Here is a 26,924-nt window from a genome sequence, read left to right as displayed (position 1 = left end):
TGTTGTATGGTCTATATTCAGACAGTAAATACTACTGGTGGGATACAATGTGTGTATTGCAAATGTTGTATGGTCTATATTCAAACAGTAAACACTACTGGTGGGATACAATGTGTGTATGTAACAGCTTTGCCAGTTTGATGATTATTGGTTTCATTTCAGTTAATTGAGTCCAAAGTATGTTGCTTCAATATTGATAAAAAGAAACAGTTTTCATTGCTGGGGAGAATCATAAATATTCAGTGATTGATGAAACCGTTTCAGCGGACTACAATGCCTTCAGCCTCAGGTTGTATTCTTGGATTGTGACAATGACCGAGTTCGCATTATTTACATAATGCTGAATTTTCTCAGTTATGTTAAACATTCAGGTGAAATGGTGTTTTTGATGTTACAAAAAACATTTATGCTCATTGAAAAGTGTGAATATGTTGCAAGATGGGCAGTGTTAGCTACCATGGTTCAGCCTGAAGTTTTAGTCCGCTAGTCCTTTTAATGATATCATATAGCAAAACCCTGAAAAGGCCAGATTTCAACTAGTCCTTATGATATGTTACTATTGGGCAGTTTGGCAAGGACTACAGGACTAGTGCCTGTTTCCCACACTGGCCTAATTTATTGTTTAAGCTATAACCTGTTATCATGATTCTATTACCTACAAGGGTAGAATGATTGTAATAACTTGTTATATTTGTGCATTTTAATGATTTTCAAAGGTGACTGGTAAGTTGAAGCCATATGACGTTAGAGTACTTCATTGTTAAGAAAATTACAATATGACGTCATCCATTTACAAACTGATTAGATTATGTCATCTGAACAAAAGGCTGCCTTCAGTGAAGGTTCTCTGTAGGGTTGACATTTCACATGTCTTTTCTTCATTTTCCCTCATAAAATTGTGAAGAGTAATATATAGAATAACATATTCAAAACTTGGAATTATGGATCATCTGTGGACTTTGACTTTCATGTGACTGTATTGTCGCAGACTATCTTGAACATGTTGAAAACACTCAATAATGTTCGGTGTAAATTAAGGAAAGAAGTCTCATTATAATCCCTATGTTAAAAATGAAATATTTTGGAGATTCTGTACCATTACAGCAAGTCACTCCAAGGAACCAAGGATCCCCCTTAATTTTGAAAGCTGGTGTCTTGTTTCAACATCATTTCTGAAACCACCTCGCATGCATGAGGCTAAAATTATTTGGATGATCCCAGTTGTGAGGAAGGCCATTTATAACATTGTAGAAAGAAGTTTGGAAAATAATTGTAAGGTAAAACTCGAGTATACAGTGTTGAAGAGACAGGAGCCCTTGTCATAGCTGGTAGTGAGAGTTATTTATCCTCCAAAACTGGCCCCCACAGTGATCTACATTGTAGATATCGCTGCAATGAAATTGCATCACAATGCTTTGCAGACCATTGTGACATCATTGGTTACCATGATGTCACATCAAATGATATCACTCATGGCTCTGCTACTGAAGCTGTTAGCAGTTCCTTTTTACACATAAGACACTGCTTATTACTGTTAACAAACTGAAAAAGTTGGAAGAATGATGTTGGATGACAAATAAAATCTCACATGAGTGTCTTATGATAACAAATATATCTACTGTCGTTGATATATTTGATATCAAAAGACACTCGGGTGAGATTCTCTATGTAGTTGGGGCAGCCCAGGACTTATGCTAGTTTCAAAGTCTGAAGGGACCGCCTCAAGGTCCCCAGGTCATGGATTAGTTTGTTTATGCTGTGTATATGTGTTTTGGGTTCTTAAATATATATAATATGTGATAAATCTTTACAATTACATTGTGTCACAGTGTTTTCATGTATCTTTGTTTGAGTGTTGTGCTCATTAGTGCCAGGGGCCAAGGATCATTGAACACACATTCTGTGCTGGACTAACATTTTGTCCCAGAAATAGAGTTATCTTATTTAAAAATATATATCTACAAAATATGAAATTTAATCCAACCAGAGCCCAGAATGATGCTGAATCAGATTGACAGAGTTGTATCAATCTAGACTTGGCAAATAATTCTACACTTTCTTAATTTATTCTCTTGGGTCTAGGGTCTGGAAGACAGACTTATTCTGTGCTTTTGGTTGTCTGCTGGGCCTTCGGATGTTCAGATCTGTCAGTGCCAGGGGCTATGGATCATTGAGCTCACAGTCTGTGTTATTTGGGTCCTGTAGTTGTTCAGATCTGTCAGTGCCAGGGGCTATGGATCATTGAGCTCACAGTCTGTGTTTTTGGGGTCCACCTGTCCTGTAGGTGTTCAGATCTGTCTGTGCCAGGGGCTATGGATCAATGAGCTCACAGTCTGTGTTATTTGTGTTCTATAGGTGTTCAGATCTGTCAGTGCCAGGGGCTATGGATCAATGAGCTCACAGTCTGTGTTGTTTGGGTCCACCGGTCCTGAAGGTGTTCAGATCTGTCTGTGCCAGGGGCTATGGATCATTGAGCTCACAGTCTGTGTTGTTGGGGTCCACTGGTCCTGTAGGTGTTCAGATCTGTCAGTGCCAGGGGCTATGGATCATTGAGCTCACAGTCTGTGTTTTGGGGGTCCACCGGTCCTGTAGGTGTTCAGATCTGTCTGTGCCAGGGGCTATGGATCATTGAGCTCACAGTCTGTGTTTTGGGGGTCCACTGGTCCTATAGGTGTTCAGATCTGTCTGTGCCAGGGGCTATGGATCATTGAGCTCACAGTCTGTGTTTTTGGGGTCCACTGGTCCTATAGGTGTTCAGATCTGTCTGTGCCAGGGGCTATGGATCATTGAGCTCACAGTCTGTGTTGTTGGGGTCCTGTAGGTGCTCAGATCTGTCTGTGCCAGGGGCTATGGATCATTGAGCTCACAGTCTGTGTTGTTGGGGTCCTATAGGTTCAGATCAGTCTTTTGCTCAGTCTTGAGTGTTATTGTAGTGGTAGTGGCAGAAAATTTGAAATCTGTTGGGCCTTATGGCTGATAGCTGATTTGAACAATAGTCTGGCTAAAAATAGCTCATGTTTGGCTCTGATATGAAGTATGTAAGTCATGTTGACGCTTTAACCCAATATGAGGAGATAAGGCAGTGGAGCGAAGCAGGTCATGAAAACTAAATATGTTAATAGCTGGAAGATCATAAAGGCAGTGTTTCTGATAAGATATTTATGACATTATTTTTATATTTACGAAAATTGGCAACATGTTATCGGCCCGCCAGCTCTAATATCAGTGGGCCCCGTGAAGATACGGGGTAGAATAGGTCTTCAGCAACCCATGCTTGCTGTAAAAGTCGACAGCTGTCATATAGCTGGAATATAGCTGTGTGCGGCGTTAAACAACAAACAAACAAACAAACAATATCAGTGGATCAGGAAACGGTAATCTGCTAGCTGGTGTGGAATAACATATTTTCAGTCCATAGAAGCATATATGCAAAAATATTTGCTTGGTTAGCCAATCAAATGCCAATTAATTACTTGCCTTTATTTATAGCTGATATGTTTTCAGACAGCATCAATGTAGAAGAGGTATAAGATTGCCTTGTAACTACATGTATATTCGAAAATGTTTTAGTTTCTTTGATGTTTAATCTGAGTTTGTTCACTACTGCTTAATCTCTGACAACAATTTTAATGATTGTTTTTAGTTTTAATAAGCTCTTTCATGTGTCTAGTTTCGAATATGGTGTGCCAGTTTTAGAACCCTAGTTGCGCAGGGTAAATGTCTAAGTTTTATACATGGTATGTCTCGACCTAGGCAGAAAACGGTTAGTCCTAGTCTCCCTTGCGTGTAACATGAATGGGAGTGTGTGCTGCAGTGTGATTGGTTGAAAAATGTTGTTGAATGAGGTCGTATCCAGGAAGTGTTTTGGACATGATATGTATTGTTTTAAATTAAAACCCAAATTGGAAAAAAATTCATCTTGGCAAAATGTATACCATGTTATTTAGATATAAAGTTTTATCAATATTTATCAGAATAACTTCAATTTTTTTTAATATTATTCTTTTTCCATTCTGTCATCCATCGTATCATTACATAAAATAATTCCAGAGTGACGTCATGCCTGTCCAATAACTGTGGGAGTTCAGGTAGAGAGTCTTATCACTGATATCTTTTGTGTTTTGCAGTCTCTTTATACACTCCATACACTTGATGTGATTTTAGATTTGTGGGTATTATTGCATCTTTGCCCATTTTCTCTGATGTTGGATTGAGTTGCAGAATAGAAAGATGAAATTACACAATGAAAAAGTAGAGAAATTAGAAAGCAATCCAAGGCATGGCCACTGCAGCTATCTAATTAAGCAAGGTTTGAGAAGAAACTAATCTCTGCCAGTGTTGATACTTGTTACCATGGTAACTTTACAGGCAGTAACATCCCTCATTTCAAACTGAGTTAGCTTTTCTGTTTTGCCTTTCCCTGACCAACTCACAGTGATGGGAGACCCGTGAATATCCAGGGTAGAATGGGTCCTCAGCAACCCATGCTTGCTGTAAATGGCGACTATGCTTGTCGTAAGAGGCAATTAATGGGATCGGGTGGTCAGGCTCGCTGACTTGGTTAATGCATGTTATCGGTCCAAATTGCGTGGATTGATGCTCATGATGTCAATCAGTGGATTGTCTGGTCCAGACTCGATTATTTACAGACCGCCATCATATAGCAGGAATATTGCTGAGTGCGGTGTTAAACAACAAACATACAAAACACAGTGGTGGGAAACAAAGATTTAGATATGCTTGCTTGTATATTTCAACCCACGCAAGCTAATCAGTCTTCTAGAACACTGTAGGCCACACTAAAAGTGTGGTCTTCTGCAGCATCAGACACAGCATGCTGTTGGAGCGCACGTAGACGCTGGTGCAGTGTGAGACATATGTAAACATGGTGGGGCGTTTTGTTCCTGGGTTTGTTGTGGTGAGGGGGAAATATGTCTATATTGTGAAGGGGCTATCCTCTGTCATCTTTGCAAACAGGTTGAACTTTAGACTTTAACAACTCTCTAAAACAATGATTGTTAGTTTAAGTCATAATTTCTAGATTAAATAAATGATAAGAACAAATTGTTCCTATAAAAAAATGGCATCCTTAGTCCTCTTAGCTAGGATTATCATAAGGATAGGATCTCTATACATCCATGGACTTCTCATTCAATACAGCCTTGAAGCAAGGCTAGTTGAACTTGTGTGTTGTGTTTGGCTGATGCTGTCTTGTCAAAATGTTGGTCAACTGGTCACAGGTTTGTAAGGATGTTAACAAGGGTTGTTTTATATGTTTAGTTGTAACACCATCTAGGCTTTATGCCAGTCTCATTTCGCTTATGGGTGATGATATTTGGATGTTGACATAATGAACATTATCTAGACTGTACACAAATCTCATTTACTTGGTTTATACATGATGCTAAGTAGGTATTGAACATCATATAGATTAATGACTTGTACAATTGAATTAATCCTTTTTTGATTGGACTGTTGTTGTAGATTGGATGAGATAAGCATGGTTTTCATCAAGATAGGGAGGGTATCCTTGCTGTTCAGTTTAACATTTTGTTTAATACATTGTCTTCCTTCTGTAATTTATTAAAAAAAATTGGCATTTCACATATGCAGTTCAAATGTGTTGATAGTTTTACAACTTTGTCATGATTATTTTAGTTAAAATAAGACAAAAATCCAAACAATATTCAGACTATTCTCTATGTTGAAGTGCGTCTAGTCTCTATGTCAAAGTGCATCTAGTTCCTATATTGAAGTACAGCTAGTCTCTATGTTGAAGTACAGCTAGCCTCTATGTTGAAGTGCAGCTAGTCTCTATGTTGAAGTGCAGCTAGTGTCTGTGTTGAAGTGCAGCTAGTTCCTATGTTGAACTTGAAGTGCAACTAGTCTCTATGTTGAAGAGCATCTAGTCTCTATGTTGAAGTGCAGCTAGTCTCTATATTGAAGTGCAGCTAGTCTCTGTGTTGAAGTGCAGCTAGTCTCTATGTTGAAGTGCAGCTAGTCTCTATGTTGAAGTGCAGCTAGTCTCTATATTGAAGTGCAGCTAGTCTCTATATTGAAGTGCAGCTAGTCTTTATGTTGAAGTGCAGCTAGTCTCTATGTTGAAGTACAGTCAGTCTCTATGTTGAAGTGCTGCTAGTCTCTATGTTGAAGTACAGCTAGCCTCTATATTGAAGTGCAGCTAGTCTCAATTTTGAAGTGCAGATAGTTCCTATGTTGAAGTGCAGCTAGTCTCCATGTTGAAGTACAGCTAGTCTCTATATTGAAGTGCAGCTAGTCTCTATGTTGAAGTACAGCTAGTCTCTATATTGAAGTGAAGCTTGTCTCCATGTTGAAGTACAGCTAGTCTCTATATTGAAGTGCAGCTAGTGTCTATATTGAAGTGCAGATAGTTCCTATGTTGAAGTGCAGCTAGTGTCTATATTGAAGTGCAGATAGTTCCTATGTTGAAGTGAAGCTAGTCTCCATGTTGAAGTACAGCTAGTCTCTATATTGAAGTGAAGCTAGTCTCCATGTTGAAGTACAGCTAGTCTCTATGTTGAAGTGAAGCTAGTCTCCATGTTGAAGTACAGCTAGTCTCTATGTTGAAGTGCAGTTAGTTCCTATGTTGAAGTGCAACTAGTATCTATGTAGAAGTGCAGCTACTCTCTATATCGAAGTGCAGCTAGTTCCTATGTTGAAGTGCAACTATTCTCTATGTTGAAGTGCAACTAGTCTCTATGTTGAAGTGCAGCTAGTTCCTATGTTGAAGTGCAACTAGTCTCTATGTTGAAGTGCAACTAGTCTCTATGTTGAAGTGCAGCTAGCCTATATGTTGAAGTACAGCTAGTCTCTATGTTGAAGTGCAGCTAGCCTATATGTTGAAGTACAGCTAGTCTCTTTTTTGAAATGTAATCTTTTGTTCCATGTGTCAGAAGCAGGGTTGTTTTGCTCCAGATATTATGATCACTTAGACAGCTGAATCAGGTCATAATAAAGTCATGTCTTGTCTTGTCTGTTTTCAAACTGATAAAAACAGCTTTGAATGAGACAGGAGTAGCTTTCACTACTCAAGGACAACTACAATCCAACATGCATTTAACCTCTTGTAATCTTATGTATCATTATCATGATTATATGCTTCAAGATAATGGCAGTATTTTCTGGTGTTTTTTTCTTTAAATTGCCTGTTTAAGTACAGATTGATTTTAATGTTGAGTATCTATTTGTGGTAGTAACATTATTGATTTTTCTTTTACAGTGACTGATGTGTTCAAACATCGGGAAGGTGAAAATGTGTGTGTCATGTGTTTGGTTGCGTAAAATTGATATAAATCAACAAGGGCTGTTAATTTTAATTGACAAATATGATAAATCTCTGGATTTGATATTTATTTTGGATATATACATATATAAGTATTTGTCATGCACATGAAAGGCAAACTATCTCATGTTAACAGCAATGTTCCCATTCCCAATTGAAGTCTTCCCATTGTAATTAGTGCCCTGTTGAACTGATGCATGATTGGGCGTCTCGCTCGGGTTTCATGCTCTGCTAGATTGACAAAATGCGAGAAAAACAAACAGATTTGTGAATTACTTCAAATGGATTTCATATAATGGGCAATTAACCCAAGCCTATTTTATATAGAGTATTCTCCTTTCAGGTAGATATTGACAGTAGCAGGAAGCTGCTATTGTTAAACATAACTGCCACGACATTGTCACAGTACAGTTATCATTTATTGCAGTAGTGCAAGCAATTTCAGGCTGTGGGCTTATTTGACTGAGTAATAACAAAAATCATACTGTATTTAAACTTAAAAATTATACAAGATGAAGTTTGCCTCATTTGGGAAGTCAGGTGCCATTTTGAATGGGTTTTCGCCAGTCATCTGCTCAACAGTTTATGGTACAGCAGCAAGCAGATCTACAGCTCATCTCTACTTTCAAAGAACTGACAAAGGTGATAACAACTGAAATAAGTATACTGTTAAGTAAATTATTCATATTGTAACTATCAACACATTGATTTTGCCTCCCAGCTTCCCATGCTCTTAGTTGTGTAGCAACACTTACATGGCTGCCTATTCACATGTCCCTGCTAATGTTTATCAGAATTATTCATTAGTCTAAGTGGAAATATAGGGCTGATTGTCTTTATAAACACTTATGTTCTCAAATGTGTCTTTATTACATCTACTAATGACAAGAATACTGACATGAGTATTTTTGATGGAATAATTTATGAAAAAAAGCAGTTTGAATAATCTTACCTTCATGTCCCGATTCTATTGTATGCCGGGGCGGTCGGGTAGCCTAGTGGTGAAAGCGTTTGCTCGTCATGCCGAAGACTCGGGTTCGATTCCTGACATGGGTACAATGTGTGAAGCCCATTTCTGGTGTCCCCCGCCGTGATATTGCTGAAATATTGCTAAAAACGGCATAAAAACCATACTCACTTCTGAAGTCTCCTCATCTCCTTATAATAGAAGATGACAACTGAAACAGTATGGATAACAGCTTGGTTTTTATTTGTAACAACCTTTCAGGGCTACTTCTGGCCTCTTTCACAATGTGAATGTAGTTCTAAGGTGATTATAAATCCCATGCTTTAACACATCTCCCCGAGGCACACACTCACTCTATTGTATACCACCAAAATATCTTTATCTTAATCATGTTAATGATGATTAAAAAAGAATGATGTTATTTTTATTCTGTGTGGATAAGTATATAATCATTTACACATGACATTACAAATACTGTGTATTCTTGAATATGTGCTTAAGTAAGCAATGCTTGGTAACCTGATGAAGGAATACACATCTGTCTTGAATAAAAAAGAATTGTCCCAAAATTTATCTTTTCTCTTAAAACATCTGAAACACCAAGAAGGGTAATTTTAAACAGATTATTAAAAGGACATTGCAAAACAAACAGCTCTTCTTCAGGGTTTTACGGTAGTCATTATAGACTTATATTATCTACCTTGTGACCATTGTGTAATAAACACAATTAACCATCTGTTGAGTTTGTGTCATTGTTGCAATATGCGGTGCATCAATCTCATGTCACTCATTGTATTAACAGGGTGTTATATATGCATGCGTTGTACAACCAGATGATGCTATTGTATATATAGGAGTAATATAGCTCACGTTGCGTAACCAGGGATGAACATCCTTATAACAAACTGATGGAGATAACAAACTGTTTTTTGGGTCCCGTCTGGTAACAAACTGCGGTTATAATAAACTATAGTTAGTGGCCCCTTCGAGTTCGTTATTACCATATTTTACTGTATTCTTAAATCTAGTAATAAACACATCACATGTGTAACTGTGTAATACACATTAATTATACCATATTAAGACAAAAGTTTGAACCTATTTTGCAATGCTAGGAAAAGGGCATTGTGTAGCATGCATAAACCAGGTATACACATGTTTTATATCAGGTGATAAACATTTTTATATGCAGTGTAAGATACATGTTTTATTGCAGCAGTAATAGAGACCTTGTATAACTTGATAGTATTATTCAAGGTTATCATGGTAATCAATTTCTGAATGATTTTACTTTCAGTGGAAAGTCGCACATGGGCTGTGTGATGAATTAGGTTACAGATGTATGGTGTATATTTTGAGCACTGGTTGAAATGTCAGTTACATAATTTGTCTGGCCTTGTAAATACAGACATAACAGGCAATGACATTTGTCCTTCGTGACCTAGTTTTTGACACAGTCCACAGTGTGATCAGTTCGGGGTTGTCCTCCGATATGTGATAGAAATACAGCCTTAGCTGATTGGTCAACACAATCTTCCAGGAAGTATTTCCACGCTGTAGAGGTGGGCCTAGTTTCAAGGAATTCTGTGTGGAGCTACACAACCTCTGTCCTTTCAGAAGGGACTGTATAGTGACTGGCTGTTATGTTATGCAGGTAGGCATGGAGACAGGATATGTAGCAACATGTTTGCCGTAGCTATCGAGAGCAGCAGCAGCGTGTGTATGTGTGTGTGTGTGTGTGGATGTTTGGATCGTGGACGGCCCTGTCTCTGCTTTCAATGATAGAGTGTGCAATGAAACATTCAACACATGCTTATTCTAAAGTGGGGATTTAGAAGTTGAGGTCGAGTTAAATTTGAAGCGGTTGACAGGTCACATCCTGTCTGTTTATGTTTTGACGAGACATTGGTTTTTGTTGTGAGCTTCAGGTAATTCAGTAAGCAGATTTTAGAGAGATGAGGGTTACGACACAGCAAATGTGCATTAATTGAAAACATAAGTGCACATTTTGAACGAAGTTTTGTGTAACATTAAATGTTAATAGTATTGATAGTATTTATTTATTTTGTTGTTTAACATGTTTAAGAAGCAAGTTTAGTGAAAAATGTATATTAAAAAAATATTACCATGAAAAATGAAAAGAGATACCCATGGTTATTTGTGTAATTTGGAGAATCTGTGGTTATTAATGTGATTGTGTGACTACCATTATTGACCCGACGGGTGTTCCAAGACTAGTACATTCTCAAATCGAGTGTTGTGAGATAAAATTACAAGTGCCTGCTTCTTGATCACTCTCAACTCTGCTCTTACTACTACGTATAGATGTCAGGTATTACAAGCTCAAGTCGAAGTGAGGCACACACATTTGGTTAAATGAGTATGTGTATATACCAGTAATAATAGTGGAGTATTTGAAAGTCTTTTACGTCCTCACTGAAGTACCACAAAAGGCTGAAGTCATCAAATTACCCACGCCTTCACAAGCTTTGTCTTGTAACTAAGTTAGGATACTGTCTAGGAAACTCCCCACATCTTCCTTAAATTTGACTGGTAACTTAATCAAGCACCCAGGGCCCGATCCACACTGGTTTTGTAGCACTCCGTCATTCGTAAGCCTGTGATAATCTCTCCAGTTACGATAGGTGGTAATGCTTCTCTTATATCATTATATTATACCTTCATATACTGCAGGTATCCAGCTACTAGTATCCGCTCAAATGCGGTTTTATTTGCTCCCCAACCAGTGGATCTGTGTGCATTCTAGATAATATTCTCAACTCCCTAGGGAGTATACAACCCAAGCTGCTGAAGGTTTTGTGGATGGGAACCAGTTGGAAAGGTCCCAGGCAACCAATGGCTTGTTATGGACATGATAGAGATGACTCAATTGGCACATATTTCCATGTTTGGGATGCTACTAATAACATCAATCACAGGTTTGTCTGGTTCAGGAAGCCCATTTCCGGTGTCCCCCACCGTAATATTGCTTCAATATTGCTAAAAGCACGTAAAACCATACTCACTCACTCACTCTTGCATCAGGGACAGTCCACTGGGGACCTCTGTAGTAGTGACAGCTGTTTGCAGAACCTGTCAGTATCACACCAAAATTGCATGCAGATAACGGCACAAGATTCTCATTGGGGGAATGTGGCTCTGATTTTATTATTAGAAAACAGCTGGAAAACAAACAATAATTGTTATTCACCTGATACATGTGTTTCATAAGAACAAACACCCATTTTTGAATGACCAATATTTTCTTTATTTCATTTATTTCTACCATGGGTAACAACTTCTTTATTATTTGTAGTGACGATTCAGGGCTACTTCAGGCCCTTCAGTATTCGCTATGGCCCTGTTCCACTGAGCCATCATTGTGCTACGACTGTCATAGGTCAATGTTAAAGCCATCTTCCGGAGGCACATATCGATAGTCCAATCAGAGAACGTTTCACAAAATCAACATCCACGGCTGGTACACCTTACTATGAAAGTGATTTACCACTGCCTGTCTTCGTTGACACAAATATGTTTTTTCATCTTTAAAACCCCCAAACGATTGCCTATGATTTTGTGTCAGGGATATTTTCTTTTTTGATTGACCAGGTCGTCGCCTGTGGTAGTCGCCATCTATGTGAAGCTATACGAGATATGTTGTTTTCATTACAAGGGGCACAACTCGCCAGGGTCAAGCCAGAAAAAGTGTCCTTCATGTGGCAAAGGTTAAAATTAGGCTTTGATATAGGCCAGTGGACACGCCTGCCTCGGGGAGATGTGTTAAAGCATGGGATTTATAATCATCTTAGAACTACATTTGCATTGTGAAAGAGGCCAGAAGTAGCCCTGAAAGGTTGTTACAAATAAAAACCAAGCTGTTATCCATACTATACTATTACAATAGTTAATCTCTCATGCCATGACAGATTAACATTACCAATAAGAAAGAATCGGGTGATCCTGATCTTCATCTTCTATTATTAGGAGATGAGGAGACTTCAGAAATGAGTATGGTTTTTACACCGCTTTTAGCAATATTCCAGCAATATCACGGCGGGGGACACCAGAAATGGGCTTTACAGATTGTACCCATGTTGGGAATCAAACCCGGTTCTTCCGCTTGATGTTCGAACGCTTTAACCACTACGTTACCCGACCGCCACCTTTAGAAATGAAGAGTTACTTCTGATGTATATATACGAGTAGCTTGATGTGAGCTGTTGTCTGATGCCAGAGCATGCATTTGAGCGTGGGTTCCCATGGGAGAGGTTCATTGTTGGGGCTGTGAAATCTGTCAGCAGTGTGCAGGAACATGATGAGAAGTGACCACATGGACAGAATATTTCCAGCAAATCCAGGTACCCGGGGAACTCATTAACATTTCTAGGTGTACTAGGGACAGCTTTTTAATTATTTTGGTGAATTGTATGCAATACCTCCCCATGTCGAAGCCTGAAACTGTATCAATCTTCTGGATTGTTGTTTACTGTTGGGGAAAGGATTGGGGGGGTGTTTGCAGGTCCTGGATACTGCTGAGCAAAATAGATGCCTGTTTGTATGTTGGTAGCCTCTCTCACATGCCCCAGTGCATGTATATAATAAAACTTAACCCCAATTGACCCCAAACATCCGGGGTAGAATAGGTCTTCAGCAACCCATGCTTGCCGTAAAAGGCAATTATGCTTGTCGTAAGAGGCGACTAACGAGATTGGGTGGTCAGCCTCGCTGACTTGGTTGGTGCATGTCATCACATACAATTGCGTGGATCGATGCTCATGATGTCAATCACTGGATTGTCTGGTCCGGACTCGATTATTTACAGACTGCCATCATATAGCTGGAATATTGCTGAGTACAGCGTTAACTACAATCAATCAATTAATCACCCCATTCCACCCTTGTCCCTTCTCAGCTCTAGCAGCCTGTACCTTCCTATTCTCAGCTCTAGCAGCCTGTACCTTCCTATTCTCAGCTCTAGCAGCCTGTACCTTCCTATTCTCAGCTCTAGCAGCCTGTACCCTTCCTATTCTCAGCTCTAGCAGCCTGTACCCTTCTTATTCTCAGCTATAGCAGCCTCTACCCTTCCTTTTCTCAGCTCTAGCATCCTCTATCTGTCCTATTCTCAGCTCTAGCAGCCTCTACCCTTCCTATTCTCAACTCTAGCAGCCTGTACCTTCCTATTCTCAGCTCTAGCAGCCTGTACCTTCCTATTCTCAGCTCTAGCAGCCTGTACCTTCCTATTCTCAGCTCTAGCAGCCTGTACCTTCCTATTCTCAGCTATAGCAGCCTCTACCCTTCCTATTCTCAGCTCTAGCAGCCTGTACCTTCCTATTCTCAGCTCTAGCAGCCTGTACTCTTCCCTTTCTCAGCTCTAGCAGCCTGTACCCTTCCTATTCTCAGCTCTAGCAGCCTGTACCCTTCCTATTCTCAGCTCTAGCAGCCTGTACCCTTCTTATTCTCAGCTATAGCAGCCTCTACCCTTCCTTTTCTCAGCTCTAGCATCCTCTATCTGTCCTATTCTCAGCTCTAGCAGCCTCTACCCTTCCTATTCTCAACTCTAGCAGCCTGTACCTTCCTATTCTCAGCTCTAGCAGCCTGTACCTTCCTATTCTCAGCTCTAGCAGCCTGTACCCTTCCTATTCTCAGCTCTAGCAGCCTGTACCCTTCCTATTCTCAGCTCTAGCAGCCTGTACCTTCCTATTCTCAGCTCTAGCAGCCTGTACCCTTCCTATTCTCAGCTCTAGCAGCCTGTACCTTCCTATTCTCAGCTATAGCAGCCTCTACCCTTCCTTTTCTCAGCTCTAGCAGCCTCTATCTGTCCTATTCTCAGCTCTAGCAGCCTCTACCCTTCCTATTCTCAACTCTAGCAGCCTGTACCTTCCTATTCTCAGCTCTAGCAGCCTGTACCTTCCTATTCTCAGCTCTAGCAACCTCTACCCTTCCTATTCTCAGCTCTAGCAGCCTGTACCCTTCTTATTCTCAGCTCTAGCAGCCTCTACCCTTCCTATTCTCAGCTCTAGCAGCCTGTACTCTTCCCTTTCTCAACTCTAGCAGCCTGTACCTTCCTATTCTCAGCTCTAGCAGCCTGTACCCTTCCTATTCTCAGCTCTAGCAACCTCTACCCTTCCTATTCTCAGCTCTAGCAGCCTGTACCCTTCTTATTCTCAGCTCTAGCAGCCTCTACCCTTCCTATTCTCAGCTCTAGCAGCCTCTACCCTTCCTATTCTCAACTCTAGCAGCCTGTACCTTCCTATTCTCAGCTCTAGCAGCCTGTACCTTCCTATTCTCAGCTCTAGCAGCCTGTACCCTTCCTATTCTCAGCTCTAGCAGCCTCTACCCTTCCTATTCTCAGCTCTAGCAGCCTGTACCTTCCTATTCTCAGCTCTAGCAGCCTGTACTCTTCCCTTTCTCAGCTCTAGCAGCCTGTACCTTCCCTTTCTCAGCTCTAGCAGCCTGTACCTTCCCTTTCTCAGCTCTAGCAGCCTGTACTCTTCCCTTCCTATTCTCAGCTCTAGCAGCCTGTACCCTTCTTATTCTCAGCTATAGCAGCCTGTACCCTTCCTATTCTCAGCTATAGCAACCTCTACCCTTCCTATTCTCAGCTCTAGCAGCCTGTACCCTTCTTATTCTCAGCTATAGCAGCCTGTACCCTTCCTATTCTCAGCTCTAGCAGCCTCTTCCCTTCCTATTATCAGCTCTAGCAGCCTGTACCCTTCCTATTCTCAGCTCTAGCAGCCTCTTCCCTTCCTATTTTCAGCTCTAGCAGCCTGTACCTTCCTATTCTCAGCTCTAGCAGCCTGTACCTTCCTATTCTCAGCTCTAGCAACCTCTACCCTTCCTATTCTCAGCTCTAGCAGCCTGTACCCTTCCTATTCTCAGCTCTAGCAGCCTGTACCTTCCTATTTTCAGCTCTAGCAGCCTGTACCCTTCCTATTCTCAGCTCTAGCAGCCTCTATCCTTCCTACTCTCAACTCTAGCAGCCTGTACCCTTCCTATTCTCAGCTCTAGCAGCCTGTACCTTCCTATTCTCAGCTATAGCAGCCTGTACCTTCCTATTCTCAGCTATAGCAGCCTGTACCTTCCTATTCTCAGCTCTAGCAGCCTGTACCCTTCCTATTCTCAGCTAAAGCAGCCTGTACCTTCCTATTCTCAGCTCTAGCAGCCTGTTCCCTTCCTATTTTCAGCTCTAGCAGCCTGTACCCTTCCTATTCTCAGCTCTAGCAGCCTCTATCCTTCCTACTCTCAGCTCTAGCAACCTGTACCCTTCCTATTCTCAGCTCTAGGGTTCCTAAATTCCCTTATGGAATTAGTTTCATTTAACTTCATAGATAACTTCATTTCCAGGGCCCACTTGCACAAAGGGATCTTAGCGCCAAGACTATTGTAAGCCTATGTTAAAGTATGGGAGTTACGATCATCTTAGCGCTAAGATCGCTTCGTGCAAGAGGGCCCAGGACTATATCTTAGTCTATTTGTCTGGTGTGAGTTACTTTGTGCAGTGGAGTTGTTCTTCTTCAGAAGTGCCCTGTGGAATAGGCGATTGTAAGCTTGAACTGCCTGTGACACTTGAACCTGCTTGTGGTGATAGATATATTTCAGAGTGGCTTCTCAATGTCTTTCTGTTTTTCTTTTCTTACAGAAATCTGATTAATTACTGTTATAAAATGTCTTTTTCGTTTTTTTGTTTCATTTTATCTCAAACCATATTCTGTCTTGTGTAGTATTTGATCTATCAAACATCTTGCTAATTAAGTCCATTTGTTTATCTCAGCCTATAAATACTACATGCAAACAAGTTAATGTCCAACCTCTGCTATCTGACTGCTGTGGCCTTCACCTACCTCATGTCAATGGGAGGGAACATGTGCAAGATTAGAACACCAGTTGGTGAAATCAGTTTGCAATATCATGCGTTTTGTGTCTGTGGATTGTGTAAACATTAACCATATTGCTGTAAAATGTCCATGACATTTAATATACCCAATTTTCCCGTTCCCAAGTCAGTCATCTGCTTTCTTGAGGACTAGTAGAATTTCAGGGTTTTATGGGTGTCCTTCCATTGCTTTCACTTTTTGGTTTTCAGGTTAATTTCTGTCACTGTCCGGGGCCCCGTTCCTCAAAGCCATCTTAGCACTAAGGTGATCATAACTCCCATACTTTAACACTGGCTTACAATAGTCGTAGCGCTAAGATCACTTTGTGGAACGGTGTCCTGGTCAATTACTAGATATCAGGAGGTCACAGTTTGACTATGTTCTTGCTATCAACCATTCAGCCTCAGACTTGTCACCCACTCAGTGTTTATAGGCCGCCATTGTTGCTGGACTATTGCTGACTTCACCTTAAGACAACATTCACTCACTTATACACCTGTTTTACCAACAGTAATAAACTGTATGTCAACTTGTGAGTTTGGCCGACAGTTATTCTTGTAACCTTGCCACTCAACCACTTAGACCCAATTTATCAACCTCTCAATTATTCATAGGTGACATGATATATCTGGAATATTCTTGACTGCACCTTAAGACAACATTCACTCACTTATACACACGTTTTACCAACAGTAATAAACTGTATGTCAACTTGTGAGTTTGGCCGACTGTTATTCTTGTAACCTTGTCACTCAACCACTCGACTCAACAACCTCTCAATTATTCATAGGTGACATGATATAGCTGGAATATTCCTGACTACAATAAAACAACATTCACTCACTTATACACATGTTTTACCAACAGTAATAAACTGTATGTCAACTTGTGAGTTTGGCCGACTGTTATTCTTGTAACCTTGTCACTCAACCACTCGACTCAACAACCTCTCAATTATTCATAGGTGACATGATATAGCTGGAATATTCCTGACTACAATAAAACAACATACACTCACTTATACACCTGTTTTACCAACAGTAATAAACTGTATGTCAACTTGTGAGTTTGGCCGACTGTTATTCTTGTAACCTTGTCACTCAACCACTCGACTCAACAACCTCTCAATTATTCATAGGTGACATGATATAGCTGGAATATTCCTGACTACAATAAAACAACATACACTCACTTATACATTCCTCTTACAAACAGTAATAACCTGTATGTCAACTTGTGTGTTTGGCCGACACTTATTATTGTAACCTTTCCACTCAACCACTTAGACCCGATTTATCAACCTCTCAATTACTCATAGGCGACATGATATATCTGGAATATTCTTGACTGCACCTTAAGACAACATTCACTCACTTATACACATGTTTTACCAACAGTAATAAACGGTATGTCAACTTGTGTGTTTGGCCGACAGTTATTCTTGTAACCTTGCCACTCAACCACTTAGACCCAATTTATCAACCTCTCAATTATTTATAGGCGCCATGATATAGCTGGACTATTGCTGACTACACTTTGTAACCTTGCCCCTAAGATGTACAGGGAGCCAACACTTCTCCCCATGTGTTTTTTCTTGCTCAGATCAGTCTCACCTACTGACCTCCCCTCCACCAAGTCATGCATGGGGCACAGCAGACGGACACTTCCAGTCCTACCAAATCTTGCACACCCTCTTGTTAGTCTGTCCACTCTGTAGGCTTTGCTTTCTCTCAAGGACCAGACTTGTTTTCGATGGATATCGGTTTGCCTACTCCACATCTTTATAGAAGGAAAAATGTTGTTTTTTAATTCCACAGACTTTGTTTCAGTCTGTAGTTTCTGTTTGAAAACAATGTGGTTTACGACATGCTGTATTAGGTTGAACCCTGAAGAAGGAAGACGTGTGAGTTAGCTGTGTTTGTTGACGCTTCGCCTTGCCTCGTAAACAAATTGTAACAATTAATTTGTCAACAGCTGCTTTGGCACTGCTTTTTTCACCTCCAACTACACAGTCCTGTCTCTGAGAACCAGTTATTTGAAACAGGTTCGCCTTGCCAGTGACATTCACCAAGCCAACTTTGGCAGCCGATTCCACCCACCCTATTCCTCCTGTCTGCCAGGGAGCAGACGCCATCATGTAGATGAACTGGGAGCAATTACTGTGCTCATCAAAATCGTTCCTCTCATGGCCTGCTCCCCACTTGTGTGTGCCGCCACACACTGCGTAGGAATGGCTGAAGGAATGGTGGAGCTTCAGTCATTATGTGCTGGTGGAATTTCTCGGGGCCATTTTGTGGTAGAAGGACAGCTGGACCCAGGGACCTTCCTCCTCTGCCAGTCCTGTATTGATCAGTCGGATGACTCCATGCTCTCAATCATGGCCACGAGGAGGTTCCCAAACCCACACCACAAGCCACTTCTGTTTCACATTTTTCTGTTTCTATGGAGATAGTCAAGAATCTTGAAAATGTCATGTCAAAAAAAAAGATTCAGGTTTCAAAATTTTAAAAATACTGCTGCAATGTAGATAGATCATTAGATATTCAGCTTTATGTTGATTTTGTTTGAATGAAATTGTTATATTTTTGGATTCATGTTAACAAATCAAGACTGGTTTGTTATGTATCCAAATTTGAGCGTGAATATGCGAGTATGTCAGAATGTGACAAACAGTCCTTGAATAAATTGCAAAGTAGGTTAGAACAAACCAATATGCCTGCATGTTGGAAACACTGTCGCAATAATTCCTGCATATGTGATTAAGTGTAATATTTACTGGTTATGACATCACGGCATAGGTGTGCTTTGCAGGATGAATAAATGTGCATTCAGTACTCACAAATTATAGAATGGATGCAGAGAAAAAAATATATTGCTTCCCAAGGGACAAACAATAATATTCATTGTACCCTATTCTTGACAAGAAATATAAAGTTCCTGTCATTTAAATAATTATCAAGTCTCACAGGGCAGTACTCTACATCATGTCATTACTCTATAGGACCCTCAAATTGCCTGTGAGGACCCTTGAAATTAGTAATTGGGGGTCCTCTGGACCCCTAGTTTTGTGGGTCATGGTAAAACCCTGCTTCGTATTTATCATGGTGATTTGATTACAAACAGGATGAATAATGACTTTGTAAATTACCTAATGTTTTCATAGAGACTCACAGCAGTGGTTTCAGTAGCTTAAGGTTGAACTGTGGTCAGAGGTGGCACAGTGGTTTAAGATACAGCTTAGGTTTGAGGCTGCTTGGGTGGAACTGTGGTTTGAAATAGTATGGTGGTTTAAGGTAGAACGGTGGGTGAAGGTGGCTGTGAGCATGGTGAGGTTTATCCTGGCTTAAGGATGTTCCTTTGCCTAGTGATGAGTATGGAATCGAACCTGGGTCTTTAACGTGACCAGTTAACGTTTTAACCACTAGGGTACCCCACAGATTATTTGATCAAATCCCAGCGTTACAATCACTTGCTGTTTGTCAAGTAGTGGTGGTTGATGATAATGATAATATTTCAGCCATATCTTGACGAGAAGTTATTATATATTATCAATTAAAAAAACCTGTCATCAATGGACAGTAAAATAACTAGAATATCACAGATTTACAGTAAGACAGAGTTCCAAATTCAGAATTAATAATTTTGACCCTTTTAAATATCCTGATGTTAAGATTTTGTGTCAAAGGGTTGGTTCTCTGTGGTGAAATACTGCAGCAGAGCCAGGCATGACCTGGGACCTCCATTCCTTTCTAACACTATTGTTTACAATAAGCATTGCATTTCCAACATTCATGTTTCTAGTAGGGCTGGGATGCGCAACTCGGGTACTCGGGTACTCGGGTACTCGGGTTGGGTGGGTGCTGAGTAGAACCTGGATACCCTCAGGACTACCTGGACCCATGGTTAGTTATGTGATGTATTGTTTAATGACATTAATAATAAAATTCCATGGTTACACAAGTACAAGTCACAGAAGTTCGCATTACTTTCTGACTCTGCGCACATTCCTTCTGAATTAATATGTTTGAGTAAAGACTAAGCTTCAGTCAACTTCAGTGTATACACGATCAGATCGTTTAATACGTTATCTAAATACTTTCTGCCCGGGCTCTGGTAAAACAATTCCCAACTGAACATTTTGTACCCAACTTGAGACCTACAGCGGGTACCCGGGTAGGGTCGGGTAATAGGGGTTGGGTACCTGGGTAGTTATTTTAGACTCGTCCCAACCCTAGATTCTAGATTCTAGGTGGAGGAATACAGAGTGAATGTAGTAATTACAGTAAAAAGTAAAATAATATGCACTGTTGTGAATTAAGTATTAGGAATGCTGTATACATGGTATAAATCAGGAAATGAGATGACATCAAAGGATAATATAGGGCGTGGTAGCAGTTTGTTATGCTTTAACCTACACACTTTTTGAGGTCATCAAATAATTTTTATCATAGGCTGTAAACAGGAAATGACCTTCCAGTAGTATATGTTTGTACATTAGAAAGTAATTTTAGCCTGTTAACATGTGCCTTATTAAATTTTCAAAGTCTGTGATCATGTTTGTGGTATTTGGATTATGACCTAATCAGAAAAACCATAGTTTTACCTCAGTGATGAGAATTTCTAAATTAGTCGTCTTCAGTTGATTTCTTGCAGGTATTAAGAATCTGGGGCCACGGGTGCCCAGTCGTCTAAGGCATGCGATGTGCTGTGCAGTTGCATCTCGCTACAGCATATCTGCTGTAGGGGAAGATGCTTCCCACTTCTTTGTGATGTTTTGCCTGCTTTGACTCTCTAGGCGCCATGAGGGATGGCAATTTTATACGTAGTCTGCAGACTTTGTTTGTGTTGGTTCAGGTAAAAAGTCTGTTCATTGACAGCTCGTGAAGAAGTTGAAATTCTACATTAACTCACCTGTGATTCATATGAAAGTGTCAGGTATATGGAAATCATACTAAGCCCTAAATGAATACACTGACTGAGTCAGATCAGCAGCTGTCTATAGCTTTTTTCTGAGTGGATATTGTTTTCAAAATTCAATTCATCGATTTGTCGGCCCTGGGCAATGGATGTTTTTGTTCTAATTAAAGGAAGTCATTGACATACAGCTGTACCAGTACAGTATCATTGTGCTGTCTAACTGAAGTTGCATGTTATGCAATTAGGGGCACATGTTTACATGTTGTAAAAGTCCCTTGAAATTAAATATCTGTTTACTTGCATTTACATTTTGCATACATGTGCCCTCTTTGCCTAAACCTGTAGTTACATCTAATTATGCAATTATAGACAATTATTGACTTGTACAAGGTCCTCTGCAATTAAATTGTCTCACATGATATGTTTTTCTACTTAATTAAATGCTTAAAATCCCAAATTAGTGAAGTTTTATAATAACTGCCCATTATTTTCTAATTAGAATGTTGATATATTCCTGATTGCTATGGCCAATGAGCGTGATGTAGGCTGCGGTGTCCATGGTGTACATGGTGTCCATGGGCCTCCATTTACCATCATTATTTATTCATGAATGCTCATGATGCTGTATGTCGTCCGTCGTGTAGAAACAGGTTCACTGAAGGAATTTCGTTTTCGTTGTAATATTAGTCAGCTGATGGTATGTCAATATTTTGAGCTCAAGTGACAAGTAATCTGTGCCCAAATTGTTTGAGTCGACTAGTTCTAACTTGTTTTCAGTACATTTCTTTGCTGTAAGTATTAACTGAGATTATTATATGAAGTTAATGTTTACAGTTTTAGGACTTGTATCTAAGGTTGCCTAGCAACCTACACAAAGGAAATGAGCATTATACAGTTCTTTTAATGATTTTTGGTCCTAAAATGAGAACCAGTTTGTTCATGATTCTCACATCCTCAAGATTCATCTGTTGTATTGATCTGTTGAGAAAATTAAAAGTTATTCAACTTGTCAAGTTGATGCTTCATACGTCTTAGTTTGACAGTCCACATCCCTGTTACTATGGGGCCTAGGATTTTGTCTGGAGATTTGATATTTTGTCAGTTACAGCTGCAAAATCGGATATTTTTTAAATAAAAGCTATAAGCCTGAATATTTTTTTAAGAAAAACACTTGCAGCAGTGAAATATTTGTGGCAGACAAGTTGTTTTTTCAACAGTCTGGAGCATAATTATTTTTTTCATTTTCAATTTGTTTGTTTGAAGAAATACTCAAGCAGCATTTGGATGGGTCGATGAAACTATTTCATCTGAACAGTTGTGAGTGACCAAAGTGTAACAATCACAGTGAAGGTCATTCGTAAAGTATGTTTGTCATTTTCACAAAAAGGCCTTTGTCGACTATGCTTGTTGTAAGAGGCGACTAACGGGAACGGGTGCTCAGACTCGCTGACTTGGTTGATGCATGTCACCGTATCTCAATTGTGTGGATTGATGCTCATGGTATGAATCAGTGGATTGTCTGGTCCAGACTTGATTATTTACAGACTTCCGTCAAATAACTGGAATATTGCTGAGTGAGGCGTTAAACAACAAACAAACAAATCCTGCAGATCATTTTCATGTCTTACCTATAGTTTTGTTATTTCTATGAAAATTTATGTCAGTTTGCTGTCAATAGTAGGTCCTTGTGGCCTACTTAGAATGAGTAGCATATTCTGCTGCACTTTGCTGTGATATTGAGGCACGTATTCACAAAGTCGATTTCACTGAAGATAAAGGTATCATGGTCATTGGAATAATTCCAGGCCCCTTCCAGAAACGGCTGGGAAGGGGCTGTTCTCAACTAGCTTTAATAGATACTAACCAAATATTTGGAAAAGATTGTCCTGTGCTATATTTGTTTTTGTAACACAAGCAATATTTCTTAACACTGAATCATGCTTCATTCTGAAAACTTACTGATGCTAGATAAACTTGAATGGCTGATGTGTCAAGTGAGACAGGTTCAACGCTGCTTTATACAGATTTTAGTTTCATTGTGGTGTGTCAGCTTTTTGTGTAAGGAAAGTGAGTGATGCGGATCCTAGATGATTGCCTTTCTGAAATCCTTTATCACTGGTATGATGTAGACACACCAAGAGTGATAATCAGATCAAATCCTTTATCACTGGTATGATGTAGACACACCAAGAGTGATAATCAGATCAAATCCTTTATCACTGGTATGATGTAGACACACCAAGAGTGATAATCAGATCAAATCCTTTATCACTGGTATGATGTAGACACACCAAGAGTGATAATCAGATCAAATCCTTTATCACTGGTATGATGTAGACACACCAAGAGTGATAATCAGATCAAATCCTTTATCACTGGTATGATGTAGACGCACCAAGAGTGATAATCAGATCAAATCCTTTATCACTGGTATGATGTAGACGCACCAAGAGTGATAATCAGATCAAATCCTGCATTTGAACATGTGATGACGTAGACACACCAAGAGTGATAATCAGATCAAATCCTGGATTTGAACATGTGATCATTAGGCACACTAAGGCTGAAATTAACTTAAGTCCACTTGTCTGTGGCCTTGTGACTCCAGTACGGCCTGCTATATTAGATAATTCCAAGTCTGTTAGACGAACGATCCACTAAGGATAATTAGGCATACAGTTTTTCCAACTTTGCTGGCAGTAAATTTCATTTAAGGAACTGTGATTTACTTTCACAAAAAACATCATGAACAAGTCTTTAGTTTCCTCACTTATTTTTAGGCCAATTAGTATGAATCTATTTAAAGCATCTGTCCCTGTCGACCAATCAGAATGTTTGTGATGAGCCAGATGTGATATTAATAACCGTTTAGCATGCCTGGATAGTTCATATCACTGGAAGAGAGTGTGGACTACTGTCAAAGAGAATGCTCAGCTCTCTAAAGTGGGGGTCTGACATTATCAAGAGATTGACAACCATGGATAAACAAAATCAATAATGGCAGTAAATATATTTGTGAAGAATCATTTCTACAAAAATAGAAAGATGGAATGAATGGTTTGCATGTGGATGTTACAGGAATGATGTGTTTATTTTTCAAACAGTTTGACATAGTGATATCTATCACAATCTAGTATTACTTGAAGTTATCGCTTATCTTGACACAAACAAAAATGAGCAGATCACATTTGCTTGTAATAAACATGAAAGTTGATAATTCAGAGAAGGTTAGTGGTGACAATTGAGCCAGTGTTTTTAGCAACATATTTCTTACTGCCATGGCAGCTGGTAAGGCAGGGGGTACACAAGGGACAGGTGTGTTTGCTAAACGACATACATTCACTGGTGAAGTGGCGGCCATTAGCACCCTGATGTAGTTGTTTACACTGTCAGCACCCTGATGTAGTTATTTACACTGCCAGTGGCATAGATAATGCAAAACTGATAGAGTTCATGGTTGACTTTTAGATTGTTTGTTGAACTTGTCAAAAGGAAAAATTAATTTCAAAACAGTGCAAGGGACATAACTCTGCACAGCAAATTGTGGCTACTGGTCCGCCCTGTGTCTAAAGAATATAAGCTTAAAATTTTCACCATAAGAATGCTTGGTGTGAACCATTGGCCCTGGCTTCTTAAAATGTTTAAAGTTCCACTGGACACTATAGACTACTCAAAATAACTTAAGGAACACCAATTCTTTCATGCTACTACAGTAATTCTGTCATGCAATGGCAGACTTAGTATTGTAATATGGAAACTTCTTTTGAGTAGTATACAAGGATATTTTCAGAATTTCATTTTCTACATTGTTCTGTGATCTGTTTCTTAATTCAATCAGTGTTTTCATGTAGATCAGTAACATTTCTACTCAGCATTTCATGAAGTATGGCCATTAATAATGCTATAGAGAAATAGGACATCATTTCTGACTTCAAGCAAGCATTCTTTATTATGGTGTTAATATGTTAAGGAAATTCATGCCAGGAAGTTTTATGATTGTATTTTGTATGCCATGTGATATCCCTGTTATATGTGCGTTACAAGTAGGTAATAATGTTTACAATTTCATTCTGGTTGGTCTATGACATGGACCACGTTCCCAATATAATTTGCATATAACACTACAGCTTAATGGGACATTGGGCATGTTAGCCTAGATTAAATATTGCTGACTTTGCACAAACATTCGCTCAGCCAAATGTGATGGTTTGGTAATGAAAACTGTCTCGGAGTTTATGTTTATGTGTTGCTTGATCTCGGAAGCTGAAATTTTGAAGTGTCTAAAACCCAGTATCATATTTGAGAACTACAGTCAGATTCTAAACTGATTTATCAGATTTGACATGCTATATATCAATAATTTTTTAATGTGAAGTTAACATGATATATGGCTTTTCCATTCAATCACTGGATGAGAGATTGTCACAAAGTTTGACTCACTCTATGAAGGTTCACATGCCAATGAACTCACACAAAGTGAAAGTCTATTCTAGCGTAGTTGTGCTGTTCTTGCTTATGTTTTCTGAATTGGAATTGTCTGCTTATAAATTATGTGTGATTTCTTAGTGGTAAGGTTATGCAAGCGTTCATCCCATTCCAGTATGTGCAGGATGCGATCGATCAGGCCGGTTCACCTGTCTGCATGATGCATTGCTTGGTGGCAACAGTGACCTATTCGTCAGGCCGGTTCACCTGTCTGCATGATGCATTGCTTGGTGGCAACAGTGACCTATTCGTCAGACCGGTTCACCTGTCTGCATGATGCATTGCTTGGTGGCAACAGTGACCTATTCGTCAGGCAGGTTCACCTGTCTGCATGATGCATTGCTTGGTGGCAACAGTGACCTATTCATCAGGCTGAGAACCTTTGTGGGCCTGAAGTCCAATGTCAACATATCTACCTGTTGTAATTAGCGGTAACACCAGCAACGTGTCATACACCTTTTGGAGAGAATGGCAATATTTGTATTCTGGTGAGGCCACTGGCTTTGGTTAATGGATAGATTAGAATCACATACCGCTGAAAGGAAAATAATCCATAAAGTATTCAGTTATGTTTATCTCATGAAGTCCTTGTACAGAATTACATTAAAATTGATGGTGTTGACACTTTCTTTGTGGCTGTGTTTATTTTCTAGTTTTTATAGACATGTAATAATTGTAGCGTTTATGCTCAGGTTTTTTTCTAGGACATGCCCTGATTATCTTTTTTTTTTAATTTGGTATGATTAACAAATAACAGAATTTTGTATCAAAAGTTTAAATCTTAAAAAAAAAATTAAATACCATTTGTCTGTTGCCAAATCACTGCATGTTTGCCAAAGTATGGAACCACAGGCTGATAAGAGTTTTTATGTCCCTTACAGCAGCTGTCTGAACATGCTGACAGAGATAAGATGGTGTTTTCGTTTGTTCTGCGGTCAATATTGGTCTTTATAGGCCATGTATTTACTTTCAGTTATTGCTAAATATTTACGTTTTGTGCGAACAAGTCTGCAGTGCCATGTCAACAGGATGTACATAATTTTGTTCAAAACATCATTGTAGACAGGGGGTGGTCGCGTAGCGTAGTTGTTAAAGCGTTCACTCGTCATGCTGAAGACCAAGGTTCGATTCCTGACATGGGTACAGTGTGTGAAGCCCATTTCTGTTGTCCCCCCGCCGTGATATTGCTGGAATATTGCTAAAATCTGAGTAAAACCATACTCTCACTCACTCAGTCACTCACTCACTCACTCACTCACTCACTCACTCACTCACTCACACTCACTCACTATAGACAGCTTAATCTAGTGTTTTATTTTGTTAATTTCATATGCAAATACTGAATCCATTTTTAGGGCACCGAATGCCATTTTTC

The 26,924-nt window shown here is 39.5% G+C and overlaps 1 protein-coding gene across 2 annotated transcripts in view; it reads left to right on the top strand.

Annotated features, from left to right (window-relative positions):
- Window positions 1–26,924, top strand: part of LOC124140350 — a 124,822-nt gene that overhangs the window by 6,765 nt on the left and 91,133 nt on the right. The window contains exon 1 of one of the 2 annotated variants that reach the window (XM_046507885.2): window positions 9,761–9,924. The exons of the other annotated variant lie outside the window; for it this stretch is intronic. The gene's annotated coding sequence lies outside the window, so the exon portion shown is untranslated. Of the gene's footprint in view, window positions 1–9,760; window positions 9,925–26,924 lie in introns of those variants that run through there. 2 annotated transcript variants of the gene reach the window in all.

The sequence above is a fragment of the Haliotis rufescens genome, unplaced genomic scaffold (assembly GCF_023055435.1).
Source record: "Haliotis rufescens isolate VD_foot unplaced genomic scaffold, xgHalRufe1.0.p SCAF_5, whole genome shotgun sequence".
NCBI lineage: Eukaryota > Metazoa > Mollusca > Gastropoda > Lepetellida > Haliotidae > Haliotis > Haliotis rufescens.
The sequence above is the reverse complement of the archived record's forward strand: the minus strand, read 5'-3'. Positions and strand labels throughout refer to the sequence as shown.